Raw genomic sequence first — 17,421 nt, 5'->3', positions numbered from 1 at the left:
AGTGAAGGGATAGGCCGGGGCTTCATAGGTACCGATTGTACCATGGGCATCATCTCTCACAGTTCTTCCTTTCATAATCCAATCCGTTGTTGCTGCGACTGAGACCACGATGATTGTAACCTCGTAATCCATGCCTGGACCGGTCTTCCTGTAAAAATGATCAAATCTGTGTGCTGGTCTTGCAGGTCTGGAATCGGGCCGACCATTTATAGAAAGAATCATTCTGTCTATTTTAGCTTTTCTTGGTCCAAATCCTGATACAACTTTCAGCGGGGAAAACATCCACTCATGGCAAGCAGCCATATTTATATCAACACCAACTTGATTGGTTACTGTAACCATCACCTGTTCAATAGCTTCGCATCTTTCATCTGGATTAAGGAAATGTTATAACAAATGAAGCTTTAATGATAATATCTTTCTGCCAGGACCACATAACATTGCAACCATAGCCAATGGATTCTGAAGATACCCGCCAAGAGCAGTGGCACGTCGGACAAGACTTTTTTGTGTCGGTAACTGGTCCTGGGAAATGCGGGACTGCTCATAAAGGCTAGGCAGAACCATATCGCCATAAACCATAGTTAAATTTTCTAGGCCATCAGGTAATTCACGTGGACGCTCCTCCAGCATCTTAAATATCGTCTCAAAGATGCATTCCTTCAAGTGTCTACAATAAATGTTGGAAACTCCCATAGCAAGTACACGAGGCTGATGATCCGTCATAAATTTCAAGAGCCGTTGTTGATCAATTTCCTTTCTCTTTATCTGAGCAGGGTTCTTTGAACGAATGGTGAAATTAGATATAAAAAAATTATCCACTACTTCACCTGGGTGTTCTGCTCCAACTCCAAGATTATTCAATTTCACATTACCTACCTGAATAGGATCTGCACGACCTGTCTTCCCACTTCCAAGTCCCTCTCCTTCCTTCCAACCCATCTTTGACAATAGCTTATGCCCAACATTATCTGACTGAATTTTTTCCTTCTCTGTTGCTTCCCTGTAAGCTTTTTGGGCAACAACATCATTGCAAGATGCTAGAAATTTTTCTAGCTCGTCAAGAGGAATGTAGTCACCCATGTGGTGACCTTTCTTTGGTGGACCCGATAGGGAAGCTGGAGGGGGCATTTCATCTTTGGTCTGCTTAGGTGGTTTCCTTAGCTCTTCTGCTACAGCTTTCTTCACATAGTATTCCATCATGGCTACTGAATCTGCTGTTGTGGGTGGTGGCTCAGTGGTGCGGTCACCAAAGGAACAAGCTACATGAGTTGATTGATTTGACCATCTTGAATCTACACCACCAGCATCATAGAGTGCAGATGCTGGAGTTTGATAATTTGTTCGTTGTTGAGGAGCACCTTTTTGCAAATTGTTGCCTTGTCGTGATGTTGTATTGCTTGTACTGGCAGTCCCAGCATTCTGAGAATCCCTCGTCTGTGCAAGTGCTCTTTCTTCTTCAGAAACACGATATTCATAATATTTGTAGTCAAGACAATGTACATCGAACAAGAACCTGAAAGGTGTATCGCCAGGATTTTTTGCCTGGTAATATTTTCAAACTGTCTCCCATTCTTTGCCACAAAACATGCTAACTTGTCAGCAACTTTCTTTACTTCTGGATCATTGGGTGGAGATGGTGCATTTTGGGGGCATCTTGCGAATCCTCAGTAGTATTTGATGCCTCCAACTTTAATCTCTTTGACTATCTGTCCAAGCCCTTTTTTCCATCTTCACTTTCATCTTCTTTATTAATGATTTCCTTTATACATACTTTAACTTCTCCACATGATTTTTCTAAATGTGGCAATGCTTCTTGAATACTGAGTTGTTCAACATAATCAAAATGTGAATGTAATGGCACATTGTGTTGCGAACAATGTTCGAAGACTCACATAATTATATCGTGTGCCATGGCTCTGATACTACTGTAGCATAAAAACTACGCTGAAGCGCGAAGGACTGATAACTTGTAGACTTTATTATAAAAATACACAGAGGTATTTAAAATAATAATTTATTAATATATATAAAATGTATGAGATGATATGAATGTACAATGAGGACCCTGCTTTTATACCTCAGCAGGGGACCTTTCGTGAATCTTTTCACTTAATTTAATGACTAATTAACCTAAATAATATTTAATTATTTAATATTTATATTTATTTTATTTAGCCAATTGTTATGAATTATATTCATAACAATGTGATGCATTATGAATAAACATATGGCAACTAGACATTGTACATTAAGCCAATAGTCTCATCCAAAACCTACTATTGAAGCAACCACTATACAACAATAGTAGGATTCTTCTAATTTGTCATGTTTTACTTTCAGTTCAACTTGATGCATATAAATAATGCAATGTCTTGATTTACAACAAATATAGATAATTTCCTAAAAGAGATAATCACCAATAATAGAGATTACAAATGGGAATAAGAAAACAATATACATTTTGAATGCCACCATACTAGATAGCCACACAAAAAAAATATTAAATGTCTTTCATAGGCCAAAGTAATATGTCCTGTGGTTTCTTCTTGGCAGAAATTGCCCATTCTAGAAAATCAATATTTCTTCGAAATAATTTTAAATCTATTATTAACTTAACACAAATGCACTAAACAACTTAAATCTAATACAACAAAGTACAACTTTTCCAATTCAACACTTCTAATTTAACAATCTTATCAACAAATATTTACACTTTTAAAACAATTAACAGTATAGATAGTATGCCACAGTAATTTTTTGGACTATGTGAAAATAATTTTACAGCGATTGCTTATGTCGTTTACTCGTGAGTTACATAGGATTGCTCTGACCGCCCGGGGTATATTGTGTTTTTTACAGTGTTTTTCAACTGAGAAAGTCATTTTTAAATCACTTATAGTAAAATTGAATTGAATTAAGGTTTCCTATTCATAAGAATTCTTGGATCGAAAAGAAAAGGCTTTTTGAAAGCATTTGATGAGGATTTTTACAAGGCATTTATTATTGTGAAGAGCTTTTCTCGAAGGCATTATTATTATTATTACATGGTTTGTTTTCAGAGTTATTTATTATGGAGATTTTTTCACCATCTTCTAGGTTTTTTCACAACTATAAGAGATTTTAAATTATTTATTCAAAACTTTCACAATTATAAGAGATTTTAAATTATTTATTCAAAACTCTCATAATTTTCCACTTTTATGGAGGTTTTTATACTATTATTTATAACTTTTAATTCTTTTAATTTTGTAAATTATTTATTTGGAACTTAAAAAAATGTTTTCAATATGAAATAAAACTAGGAAAATAATTTAATATTTTACAATTATGTATTATTATTTTTATATAATAATATTAATAGGTGAGTATTTATTTGCTAAGTTATAATAATAACAAGTTTTTGTGATCTATATTGTATTATATAAAAAAAATGGAAATAATTACATCAAGAAAAATTTTGATGTGCTTTGAACCAATTAGTGTGGTTTATCGTCAAGAGAAGATAAAGAAACACACCGAGGCAACAAGTTAAATAATAATTGTAATGACCTTGGTATATTTTTGGTAGGGAACAAAATTAATAATATTTAGTTAGTTTAATATTTGAATATTATTTAATTAGGAGTATTTAATTTATTGCGTCTAGAGGTTAAGATTAAATAAAAGACATAAAATAATTATAATTATAATTATAAGTAATAATTAAACTAGTCTAGATCCATCTTAACTACCAATCTATTAAGAAGATCAAATCTCTTGAGATGCAAACCTCTTTTAGAGGGAAAAGAGATATGATCCATCTCGATGCTTGGTAGATCCAGAGTAGATGGATCTAGGTTGGTGTAGCCTATTTAATGGCATAAAATTCATGTTGTAATGTCCTGTCATATTCCGTCAAACATTTTGACTTGGTCAAATTACATTAAAATAAAATTAATAATTAAAATAAAATTACATAAAAATAAAAATAAAATTAATAATTAAGATAAAATTGAGGTAAATTAGTCAATTAATTGTTCGTAGTTTTTTAGCTCCAAGTTGTGATAACCCATGGTTTTTCCCATGATATTCCTAAACCGTGGTTTTTTGCATGGTATTCTTTTCTAATGTAGCCTATTTAAAGGCATATAATTCCATAGAATTTACAACATCCATCGTCTTGTGTCATGTAAACATTAGCAGTTTTCTGACTTCAAATTTTGACAACCCATGCCCTCAATCACATATCACTAATAGATTCAACCTATCTTAGCTAAGTTACCAATCTAATTACGAAAACCAGGCAATCCAAGTAGGCCTATTACATTGAGGGTTCCTTTTCATTAATTGAAGCTCGAGATTTTCAAGCTGAGGTAGTCCATCGACAAGGAATAGGGCTTGTGATTTCGACTCTTGGAAGCATATTATGAGGATATTATCTAACAAGAGAAAGTAGGTGGTTTGAAGTTTCAATCGACAATTGAAATACATAGCCTAAAGGTCTATGGATCTCCTTTTAGAAAATTTGTCTTTCAAGTAGTCAGTTTGGCATAAGTTTGATGATAGTATCATATAAAAATATTACTTTTTTATTTAACAATAAAACTAACTCTAATCTAAATTATGTATAATTAAAAAAAAAAGAACTTATCTTTTAGCATGTAAGTAATTTTGTAATAAGACTTTTATGTTTAAGAGAGGTGGTTCATGATATGCAAATTTTATTGTGAACCTAACATTTTTTACAAAGATCATTTTTCAACAAGGATTGTATGTTTAGCCTCCAAAACACGAGTTATAAAATGTAAGATTTAATTGTATCTATTTTTATATATTTTCAATTTATTATATTTTGAAGTTATTGAAAATTATTATGAATGAAAATAATACCCCTTTTATTTCTACCCCTAGTATAGAAACATGATGGAACTCTTATATCCCTACAAATCACAAAAATGATCCATAAATAAGTAAGTGCACTAACGTCTCAACATAGGGATATGTCATTGTAATAATATAGACTTGAGTTCATTGGTGTTATACTACTCTCACCACCATCTTTAGTCTAATACATGGCCATGCATTTTTTGAGGGGTTGAATTTTCAAGTTTCAACGGTGGAATTTTATTAAGGAAAAAACATTATCATGTATAATATTTCATCTCCTTCCAAGATCATCACCATATATCGAATAATACCCTAAAAAATATCAATGAAGGACAAACATATCTAATTAAAGATGAATAATTACTAATATAATACTATATTTCTAATATTGTTCATTTATACATTAATGATGTAGATGTCATTTATCATTATAATTTATTATGCCCTCATTATAATTTATTATTTAAAGGGCATGTGTTATTAATATATCTTCAATATTATTCTAAAATGTGATACCCTGTCTTACCTTATAAAATAAATCTAACACAAATATTTTATTAAATTACAATTAATTAGAACCAATATCCTTAATCATGTGCTTATATTTTGAAAGATTTATATATTAATGATATTAAAAAAAAAAAAAATCCAATATTTGATTTAAAGAAGTTATGAGATATTTCATTATAAACGCAAAGTCGTCTTTAAAAATGATGCAAAACTAAACTCACAACTACACTTGTAATTACATTTTAAACAATAATTAAACATATCTTTAATTACAATGTTTAATGAATAATCTATTGCTTTATACATTTTTTAACAAATCAATAATTTGAAACTCAATTAAAAATATATCAAACATGATTTATAATTATGTTGTAAGGCGTTCTTCTCTGAGAAGAACGTCCCTCTTGCCTACCTGTCATTACTTTCCACCTTTGGATTGAAGTATGTGAAATCATTCGATCATCACAGAGGTAAAAGTAGTTGGAAAGGTCTCTAGATATTCATAACCTACAGAGCATAGGTTCTTTTCTTCGTGTTTGGAGCTTCAGGGTTTTTGAATACAGGATCTGTCATGTACAATCACTTCTTTCTAGCCATCGTCATCGTCTTTCACCTGCAAACATACTCCGACCGCCCCTATGATTTCAATCTCATCCTCTAAACAATAAACAAGGTTTCCCGTCTCGACGAAGCTTTGCGGTAAGGGAATATGGGGCTTCGCATTTTTCTCTCGCCGACCATTCCCTTGGAGGTGCCATTGCTCTCAAAGTTCACTGAATAATTGTTGAGGAGCCGCCATTTCCCACCACTGCTCTCAAAATAAACTAAATAATGGTCGAGGAGGGTCTTCTCTAGGTACCTGCTCAGAGTACTAACATTTGGTGGATTCGAATATGTAATATTATGTATATAAAAATTCATTTTTATGATTCTTTTCACCTTTATTTCCTCTTGGAATATTTAGTTTTTAGGCTTCTGCTGAGAAATTGTTTCGTTATCAATTAGAAATTCCATCATTAATGGAGATTGATGAAGAAACTCCTTTCTCCCCTGAGAAGAAAAGGTGAAATCTTGAAGAAGAGGAGGAAGGTAACAACGAAATCTCTTCTCAGTCAAATTTACAAATGCCTTTGAGAGAAGAAATTGTACATAAGGAAATTCTCTTTATCTAAGCTTCCTGCACACATTCCTATGTTGGAATCCAGTCCCAGTCAAATTAGCTCTACCTCTAATAATGACCAGCCAACTAGTTGGAATGTATATAAACAGTTAGCCGAAATTAAGAAGAGAAACAATTAATAAGAGAAACAAAGAAGAATTCGCCCAAATCTATGAGGATTTCATGCCCTCAGAGAAGGATGGCCTCCAATGGAGATTATTGTCCGCTACTTATTTGAAAGAGGGGTTTTGAATTTGGTCGTTCTTCAACCTACTCAACATGCACCAGTGAAGCCCAGTCTGCATAGGATTATGCAGTTACTCAACTGCAATTTCAAGTTGATGAAATGAATGTAATTGATCATATTGATCTTCATAGACATACTGGGAAAGTTATTTATAGAGATTTGTTGAAGTCTACTGCCAGTGTAAATAGATTGGTCAAGTCCGTAGATAAATTGGAAAAGAAATTGAAGCATGAGAGAGATTTGGTTAGGGCCAAAGCTATCAAAATTGAAAGTCTTGAAAAGAAGGTTATTGAATTGGGAAAGGATGGAAATAATCCTAAGCCTATTGAGGATGTGCTTAAACAAAAGGATAAATCAGTTATTTCTTGGAAAGATAAGTTGAGATGTCGTGTTGTGGAACATCCTCAAATGCAAGAGTTGGAATTTGTTCTTCAAGAGAAGACGGAGTGAAATTTAAAGGTAATGAGAGTAAATGATCAGATCAGAATGTTCAAATTCCAACTTGAGAAGATGGAGAAAGAAAAGGCTGAAGCACCAGAAATAAGTACGGTGGTTACAATACCTTTGGTCATGTCTCAATAAAAACAAGCTTCTGAGAAGTTGGAAAATACCCTGTCCCAACTGAATATTAAGGAAAAGGGAATTGGAGGGAATTCAAAAGTATTTTACTTCCCAGGAAAAGCAGAATCGTGTTAGGACAGCTTAGCGAGAAGACTAATGTCATTTCAAGATTACAGGGCACTGAAGTTGGATTACAAAAAGAGATTCAAAGATGAAAGAAGAAGATATTAGGGAAGAACCAGTTGATTAGAGCCAAGAGAATTATATGTGATAGGATGTTAGATCTTATTAATGATTATTGGAATTATTTATTGGTTCTACACAATGAAGAATCTCTTCTCAAATATGGGTGATATACCTTCTATTGTTGAGAGAACTATCAAGTATTTGAATGGAAGAACATGGCATGAGCTTAATTATCTGAGAGAACTATCAAGTATTTAAATGGAAGAACATGGCATGAGCTTAATTATCTGGGAGTATCAGACAAAACCAGTATCGTCATGGAAGAAAATAGGGTTCTAACCAAGAAGGAGCTCATTTCTGCAGTCCAAGCATAATGCCAGAACATTAATAAACCAAGCAAATATTTTAAGGATAAATTCAAGCTATTCTTTCAGAAAGGTCTACTTTTTTTATTCAGGAGATAACACTAGTCTTTATAAGAATGAAGCATATAATGAACACTTTGTAGTTTTTAGTGACGATGAGAAAAAGTTCGACGATATTAAGGCACCCCTGAAGGGAACAGTGGTGGTAAACCATATTATTGATTAATTTCAATTGTAATTTGACTTAAAGAAAATCTTCCAAGGATTTCCTGTAGTAGCATAAAAGAGATATACTGTATGGTTGGTAGGACCATGAAGACATATCAGCATTCTACGGGGCAATAATGGCTCAAAAGAAAAAAAATATGCAAGCAGGAACCTGAATGAAGTCCAAGGATCAGATCAATTCATTGCAATATGTTCGTGAATCCTGTGAAGCCAGTGGATCCGTTATCAAAACAAAATATTTCTATTTTTAGTATATTTCTTTTTATTTTCAAGAATTATTGTTAATTGGACAAAGACATTCCAAACTATATATATATGGTTTAACTGGATCAACAGGGGGGTTTATCATTTTTGCAAAAAGAAGAGCTTTGTGTTGAGTGTGATATTTTTTTAAGCTCAAACATTTCTTTGGGAATAATGATCATCCATGAAAATCTTTTGAATATTTTCCCTTTGTTTGTGTCAGTTTTTGTCCCTACCCATTGTTCGCACTTCATGTTAATCTCCTTTACATACATGTCTTTCTTCTTGTTTCAAAATATATCTTTATTATCATAAATGAATGTTGAGTATAGCATCATGGTGAAGGTTATTCTCATGACTGTGAAAATCAATGTTTGAAATATTGTGAAGGTTATTCTCATGACTGTGAAAATCAATGTTTGAAATATTGTGGTGATAACAGCTTTACATGAGTTGATGGCTAATTAGCTTATGCCCTAGAAATCCCATATGTATGAAGTTTTGTCGTGGTGAAGGACATCATTTAGCTTTCTTGCTTCATGTTCTAATCACTGTGATAAATGAATGAATGTTTCTTAACTCTGAAACTTTGTTGGTTATTATTCAGTGATGAATGATACACCTTGCTAGCCTTGACTTGAAATATTTGTTCATATGAATGCCTTAAAGTCATTTATTTCTTTATTTTTTGCCTACCATATCTGAAATTATCTGAATGTTGATTATGACAAAGTGGTTCTTTAAAAGATTCATTTCTTGGTGACTTGACCCAAAGTCTTTGAGCTTATCTTAATTTGTGAGAGTTTCAAGAGTTGTTATTTTTGAGATATCAACTATTTATTTCTTATTATTTCCCTTGTGGATTCTTCAAGTTTGGGATTCTTGTTATTATTACATGAGACTTGGATGCCTTGGCATAGTTCCCTAGCCAAGAACATCTCAAGGGACAACATGCTTCATTGTGAGAGAGTTTCAAAGCAAGATGGAGTTTGTTGGTTTATTGTTGAATATTTGTGGGAGTTTAGCTTGATTGAAAAGGTAGGGGAACCGTACAGTTCATGTCCAAGATTTCCTTTGCTAGGAGGATTAATTTGATTTATTGTCGGATGAGTTTCCTTTTGAGTGGACTGAGCTTTGCTTATGGAGGGGTAAACTTCATCTTGAGAGGGTCAAGATCACTTGAGGAGGGCACATCCTTTGAATGTTGGGTCAAGTTATCTTCTATGGGCCGAACCCAACAATACTTGGCAGCCCCCAACATCTCAAAGAGATTTTCTTATGCTCAGCAAGATGCTCTTGATAATATATATTTTGAAGAGAAAATAAAATATCTTTATACCACTCATGAGTCTGAAGATCATTTAGAACTGCCAAAGTTGTTTGACTTCTTTCTTCTATGCTAATGTTTCTTATGTCATTGCCTTGTGGCGTTTCTTTTGCAACATATGCTACAAATGCTAGTCTTAAACAAGCTAAATTAACATGTTATTAACTATTAATTCAAGATAGTGTGTGGTGGACCCTAAAATAAAAAATAAGTACAAACCATGGACAAAGCTTGGGTAGTTTCACCCCACACTTAAAGTGGTTTTACTTCCCTTCCAAAGTGATCAAAATGAATATGAGTGACCCATGCATATAAAAGATGGTTTTACAATTTTCGTTCTGATTCATTGTGTTAAAACCCTAGCAAGTTACCTATTAGCACCACTACATGTTTGAGCATTTTTTAGGGTCAAGGATAGCTTGGCCATGGTGTTTTCTACAAGGAGGGGCTAGCAGCAGTTCTTTTTATCTTTTCCCCTTTCATTTGTTGCATATCCTTATAGCTCCCGCCACCTTGTTTTTTCTTTGTTTTGCCTCCAAAACTCCTCATAAACCTTTTTCGGGCTCCCATACTTCTTTTGTGTAAAACCTATTAAACCCCGCCAACCCTTTGTTTACCCCGTTTCCTTGTATTAAAAGCCCAAAAACTTTTTAACCCTGCTTAAACCTTTATTTGTTATTTCCCCGGAACTATAGACTTAACACATTATAGCCGCGCATATAATGAAAACTATATAATTCGGCGGGCCCATAGCTGTCACATCATTCGAACGTGCACGTTAATCCTCGACCGTCCGATCACGCCCGCTTCTTGATCCAACACCATACGCAATCCCCGCTCTCATTAACCGCTCGTTTGTTAGGTAGTGGGAAAAGCGGTTTCCCTTTCGTCCCGTCAGACACATGTCTCCATTCCATTGCATCGCTGCCCGCGGTACGATTACCACCGTAGCACCATAAGCGATGCGATAAAACCATTTTCCACCTTCCTGTACGACTCCCGGAAGTTAAAGCGCGTGCTCCTTTCGCTCTCGGTCACCATCGGATCTGTCGCGTCCAGATCCGACGGCTCTCATTTCTTCACCCACCTATCTTCTGATATCCTCTGTCAAATGATCTCCACCATCCGATTACATGATCTGACGGTCCTCATTTATTCCATCATCTGCCTCCCAATTTCTCCCTTCTCCATCTCCGCCGTCCATCTGAGCTATTCAGCGGCCAATATTCGTTCGCAGGTTATCGTCCATTTTCGGGCATTTTTCATGATTTGAGCCTGTTTTATGTGCACGAAGAAGGAAGAGAACGATCCAACGACCTGCACATTTAAACCCTCAGCTACCTACATTCAAGAACAGCACGGCCAAGGACAAGAAGGACGGCTTCAAGCAAATCAAGATATAAATCAGTTATGGAGCATTGTACATATTATATCCCTTATGCTCATAAAGGACACCAAAATATCAGAGAATGTCAAATTTGTTAATTAAAACGGTCAGAATGTATCAGAGGCCCATAATAGTTTGTAAATGTGGTTGGTCGTCCATTAAGACACCTCCACGCATGAGTTATGCAGGACAATTTTGTATTCAACCTCTATATATACTTAGAAAAAAGATGTAATCAGGTTGATGTGTGTTATTATGTTGCAAGCTTCAACTTCTGGAGACTGTAACTACTTTGTAACCTGCAGCTTCTGGTCTGCATTTCCAGCTACTACAAGCTTCTTTTGTTGTTGATTGCTCTCTCCATTGCTTCTTCTTTGTTCCAGGTTGTGCCTGTTCTACATTATTTCATGTGCTGTTAATATTTAGCATTAAAGGGGTTGTCATCCCACCTTTGTGTTAGGATTTAGCATGTATCATTGAATTTGCTTGCAGGTTTCTATTGTTTTAATGCCAGAGAGTTGTCATCCTGTCTGTGTATTAGAAAACAGATTTACAGACCCTTTAACTGGTTGCAGCCGACCATCACAGGGTCCTGTGCATCTGCTGGTGTGGTCAATCTTCTCCATTATCACCTTATCCTCAAGCTGTGAGTAATTGGTGGTTAAAAGCCTTGTAGTCTAGGGGTGTTCACCCATGTCTGCGGTCAATCATGGTAGAAGTGGTTATCTGACTTGAATATGCAGCATTCCTTCATTCATCCACCTATTTTCCCAACTTTTTGTTAAGTTTGTAATGTTCCCGAGCATCATTGATATACAACCTAGGTGAGTTTCTTGGGGTGATAACATTAATTTGCGTCGTTGCCGGGGAGAGGAGAATTGAAGCTCAGCTTCCCTGGGAAAACGACACAACTTCAAGCTTTGATGACAGACAAGGTTTGAACACAGTTTCTGGTTGTAATCATCTGTCTGGCGACTCCATTGGAGGAAGACCAACCTTTGGCAACTCCACATTGAAGTTCTGGCTCAGTTTGTGAGACATACTCGAAGAAATCCTCAGAAATCACCTGCTCAACCAGTGCCTAAACCTGAGAGGACTGTTAAATCGAAGAAAGCTTCACAGAAAGGGGCATCAGGATCAAGTAAGCCTAAGAAATCTTATTCATCTCTGAAAGATAAATTCATAGCTAAAGATGTATGGTTTGAAGATTTAGAAATCACCACTGTTACTGAGGAAAAACATTCACAGATTAGTTTAGCCCCTTGTTCAGTTAGTTCCCCTTTGAATCTCAATCCAAGGAAAGCTTCCATTTCAATCCAAAACATCCTTTTATCTGTGCCATCCATCACATTACTCCCTACCATTCAATCTGCTAGTATTCTTCCAAATATTCCAATCATGGCAGGACAGCAAGCACCTATGAGAATAGAAAGGATTGTAGCTGCCAGATATGGACCATTTGTGTTGCATGTGCTTTTAAATCCTATGCTTGTGGGAGAATATCAAAAATATATGCCTAAATTCACTGGTACAGAGGGAGTAACAACAAAAGAAAACCTTGAAGCTTTTTACAACTATGCTGATAATTTAGACATAAGTGAGAATGATGTGTCGATGAGAGTTTTTGTCTAGAGCCTTGATGGAGAGGCTAGGAAGTGGTTTAGAGAATTACCCCAGAGATCAATAACATATATTGAAGCATTAGATGAGGCATTTTTGAAGCAATGGGGAGATAAAAAAGACTTGATGTATTATCATACTGAGTTTGGTAATCTGAAGAGGGAAAATGGGGAATCAATACCTGATTTTAATAAAAGATTCAATCGTTTGTATAGTAGCATACCAGCTAAGGTAAAACCTACCCCACCACTACCAAACTCACTTATGCCAATGCTTTTGATTCTGATTTCTGCCTGTTATTGAGAGAAAGGAGATGTGCTACACTGGCAGACATGTAGGATGCAGCCTTAGAAGTAGAATCTAATATTATGGCTGCAGAGAAACTAAAAGGTCAAGCTGACAGAAGGAGGCAGAGAGATCAGGCTTCTAGTTCTTCTGCATCATCTTCAGAGCCTAAATTAGATAAAATGACCAAGATGATAGAGTCATTGGTTGCTGAAATTTCTAAGCTAAAGGTTGAGCAAAATTCAGGGAAAACAAGGCAGCAAAACACATTTGCTCCAAGAAATCAAAATCCATTCAGAAGAGCAAATGAGAAGTTACAGATTATGCAGAGGGGTGAAGAAACAAAGGATGAACAGAAATTTAAAGCTCCTTTCCAAAATGTATTCATGGAGGAAGAATAATTTGAAGAAGATGAGGATGAAATTCACTGCATGGAAGATAAAGGCAGCGCTACATTTTTTACATTGGCTGAGTTTGAACAATCATTGCTGCAAGAACAAAACAGTCAGCAGTGGGACAAAGGAGCTGTTCTACAAACTGGAGAAAAGCAGCAAAGATATAACCTGAGGTCGAATGCAAAAAATTTCAAAGAGAATCCTGTCCAAGGAGCTGTTGTCCAAACAAAACCACATAATAGCAGGCAGAGAAGACCAGCAGGTGATCCAGTCATCCTCAAAGCTCCAGTTCAAGAGGTAAAAAGTTCTGATAAGTCTTCTTCTTCTTTCAGCTTTGAATCAGAAGTTCAGAAATTGAAAATCTATGTGCCTCTGGTTGAGTTGGTGAAGAGTGAACTATTTAGGAAGCCTATCCTTGAAGCCCTTGAGCTAGAAACCAAACAAACCTCCACTGACTCTGTTAATTTGCAAGATGACAAGCCTGCCATTGTGCTCAACCCCATGATTGAACCTGCTGATAATAATTCTCCATCTTTTTATGTTTCATTGACCATTCATGATAAAATCCTCCACAACTGCCTACTAGACATAGGGGCCAGCCACAATTTAATGCCTAAAGTTGTCATGGAAGAGTTAGGCCTTGATATCACTAGACCCTATCATGATTTATTTTCTTTTGATTCAAAGAAGGTGAAATCTCTTGGATTGATTAAAGATCTGACCATTACCTTAACCCAGCTACCCATGAAGAGTATGATAATGGATATTGTGGTAGCAGATGTGCCTCCCAAGTTTGGTATGCTGTTGTATAGAGGGTGGATTAAGAGATTAGGTGGGACATTACAGAATGATCTATCTTATGCAACTGTCCCAGTGTTTGGAGGAGAAAGCAGGAGATTGTACAGAGAAGCACAGTTGGCATATATTATCAGTGATGAGAAGAATCCTACAAATCATCCTATATATGCAGTGAACACCGATTTTGGAGCTTGCATTCTCCAAATAGAAGAATCTCATAAGGCCGTAATGTAGCTCAGGAAACCAATTGTTCAGGCCGAGAAAGAGCAAGAAGGTCAGGTTTGGGAGATGTTCTTTGATGGAGCATGTTCTAGGGAGACTGCTGGAGCAGGGGTGGTGTTAGTATCTCAACAGCAAGAAAGGATTCAGTTGTCCTTTAAGCTGGTTTTTCAAGTCACAAATAACATATCAGAGTATGAGGCTTTGATGTTGGGCCTTATTGCAGCAAAAGACAGAGGAATCAAGAATCTGAAGGTGTTTGGAGATGCTGATGTGATCATTCAGCAAGTAAATAAAACTTTTCAGGAAAAGCACCCAAGGCTGAAAGCATACAAAGATGAGGTATGGAGAATCAGAGACTCTTTTGATTTTTTTTGTACATTTCCTATATTCCTAGAGCCCAAAATCAGCTTGCTGATTCCCTTGCTATTTTTGCTAGTATGTTTATACCTCCCATGCCTCCTAGACTAGTTTATGAAGTCCAAATGAAATACAGACCATCCTTGCTGAAACAATGTCCACCATTGGAAAGTTTTTGATGATGATGATGAGATAAATAGGTTCTTGCAAGTCATTGATGAATTTTCTGAGATACAAATTGACCAAGAAAATGATGCCTTGTCAGAAAATCACCAGTCCCAGCTTAGAAATAAAATTGGTAAAAACAACATTGTCCAGCTTCCTAGTAACCATATTCCCAAAGGTCTAATTCCTCTTGAAAGATTGCTTGACCAGAATGATGTGCCTTACAAAGCTGCCCAAAAAAAAGACCAATCTACAGTTTGTAAGCATGACATAGGAAGTCCAGGTCAGCCTAAATATGTAAATTTGTCCACTCATTTGTCTGCTGATCAAAGTGATGAATACTGAAATTTAATGAGGCAATTTGCTGATGTGTTTGCCTAGGAGTATAGTGATCTGAAAACGTATGATAAGAATATAATTCAGCACAAAATCCCTCTGGAGAAAGACACTGTTCCTTTCAAACAGAAGCTGAGGCCAATAAATCCTATGCTTCTTCCATTGATTGAAAAAGAAATTTAAAAATTGCTGGTTGCCAAGATCATTGTTCCTCTTAGATATTCTAAATGGGTAGCTAATTTGGTGGTAGTGAGGAAGAAGAGTGGAGAAATCAAACTGTGTGTTGATTTCCGAAATTTAAACAAATGCTCAAAGAAAGATAATTATCCTCTGCCAAAGATGGAGCATTTGTTGCAAAAGGTCTTAGGAGCTAAAGTAATGTCTTTCTTGGATGGATTTTTAGGCTTCAATCAGATTGTTGTGCATCCAGATGATCAAGAAAACACTGTGTTTACCACTCCTTGGGGTACTTTTATGTATGCCAAAATGCCTTTTGGATTGATGAATGCCGGAGCCACCTTTAAGAGAGCTATGGATATAGCATTTGTGGGAGAGAAGGACAAATTTGTCCTTATCTACCTTGATGATATAACAATTTACTCTAGCATCCATCAAAATCATTTACAGCATTTGAAAAAAGTATTCTTGAAGTGCAGGAGGTTTGGAATATCAGTCAATCCCAAAAAATCTCAATTTGCTTTAAATCAAGGTAAGCTATTAGGACATATTGTGTCTGCTGCAAGTGTTCAGATTGACCCAGAAAGAGTCAAAGCAATACAGACTTTATCTGTCCCTAGATCAAAGAAAGATATCCAATCCTTTCTGGGCAAAATTAATTTGTCGGGATGTTTATTCCAAATTTTGCAGAATTAGGTAAGCATGTGACCTCCATGTTGAAGAAAGGATCAGAGATAAGATGGACTAATACAGCAAGACAATCATTTGATTCCATCAAGAAAGCTATTATGGAGGTTCCTACATTAATAAGTCTAGACTACAGCAAGGAGTTCCACATATTTTCTTTTGCCTCTAAAGACACCATTGCAGTTGTTCTATTGCAGCAGGATGAAGAAGGTTCAGAACATCCAGTAGCATTTTTCAGCAAGAACTTGAGGGATGCTGAACTGAGGTATGATATTATAAAAAAATAGGCATATGCTCTTGTTAAATCCTTAAGGGCTTTCAGAGTTTATATCTTGCATTCAAAAATAATTGCATATGTGTCTTTTGTTGCAATTAAAGATGTCTTGACAAAACCTGATGTTGATGGAAGAAGGGCAAAGTGGATTGCTAAAATGATAGAATTTAACATAGAGCTAAAGCCCACCAAGCTGGTCAGAGGTCAGGGTCTTGCCAAGTTATTAGCTGAAGAAAATTGTAGGTCTTTGGACATTGATTTCTTGTGCACAATGGCAGAAAATGGTCAGACAGATATAGAAGTGGAAACAGCTGAAACAAAGAGGAAGCAATTAGTGGCTGAAAATCTAGCTTCATGTAAATGGTATGCTGAAATAATTAATTTTCTGTTGAAGCTAGAAACCCCTTCAAGATTTTCTCAAAGTCAAGCCAGAACTTTAAAACTTAGAACAACAAAATATTGTATCATTGAAAATCTGCTCTACTAGAGGGATCCAGCTGGAATACTGTTAAGGTGTCTGGACAAAGAACAATCAAAAGAAGTTATGCAACAGTTTCATAACAGCATGTGTGGAGGGCGCCATTATTGGAAAACTACAGCCCATAAGATTCTCAGAGCTGGGTAGTATTGGCCCACTTTATTTTCTGATGTATTTGCTTTTGTTAAATCTTATGACAGGTGCCAAAGATTTGAAGGAAAACAGTAGTTGAAATCCCTACCCCTAAAACCAATAATTGCAAAAGGACCTTTTCAGCAGTGGGGTTTGGATTTCATTGGAGAAATCAATCCACATTCCAGTGGCCAGCACAGGTGGATATTAGTAGCCACTGATTATTTCACAAAGTGGATTGAAGCAATACCTACAAGGAAGGCTGGTCATAACGTGGTCATGAAGTTTTTAACAGAAAATATTTTCAGCAGATTTGGTTGTCCACATAAACTAATAACTGATAATGCAACAGCCTTCAGGGCCAAAGAGTTGGTGGAAATGTGTGATTCAATGGGCATTAAACTTGTTCATTC

At 35.7% G+C, this 17,421-nt stretch overlaps 1 pseudogene; it reads right to left on the bottom strand.

The window, feature by feature from the left end:
• Positions 1 to 387: 387 nt before the first annotated feature.
• The window catches only part of LOC149152739 (SURP and G-patch domain-containing protein 1-like protein), a 30,174-nt pseudogene continuing 13,140 nt past the window's right edge, over positions 388 to 17,421 (bottom strand).

This window comes from Pinus tabuliformis, chromosome 9 (assembly GCF_031772625.1).
Source record: "Pinus tabuliformis cultivar Carrire ecotype Pingquan chromosome 9, CPIR1, whole genome shotgun sequence".
Classification (NCBI taxonomy): domain Eukaryota; kingdom Viridiplantae; phylum Streptophyta; class Pinopsida; order Pinales; family Pinaceae; genus Pinus; species Pinus tabuliformis.
The sequence above is the reverse complement of the archived record's forward strand: the minus strand, read 5'-3'. Positions and strand labels throughout refer to the sequence as shown.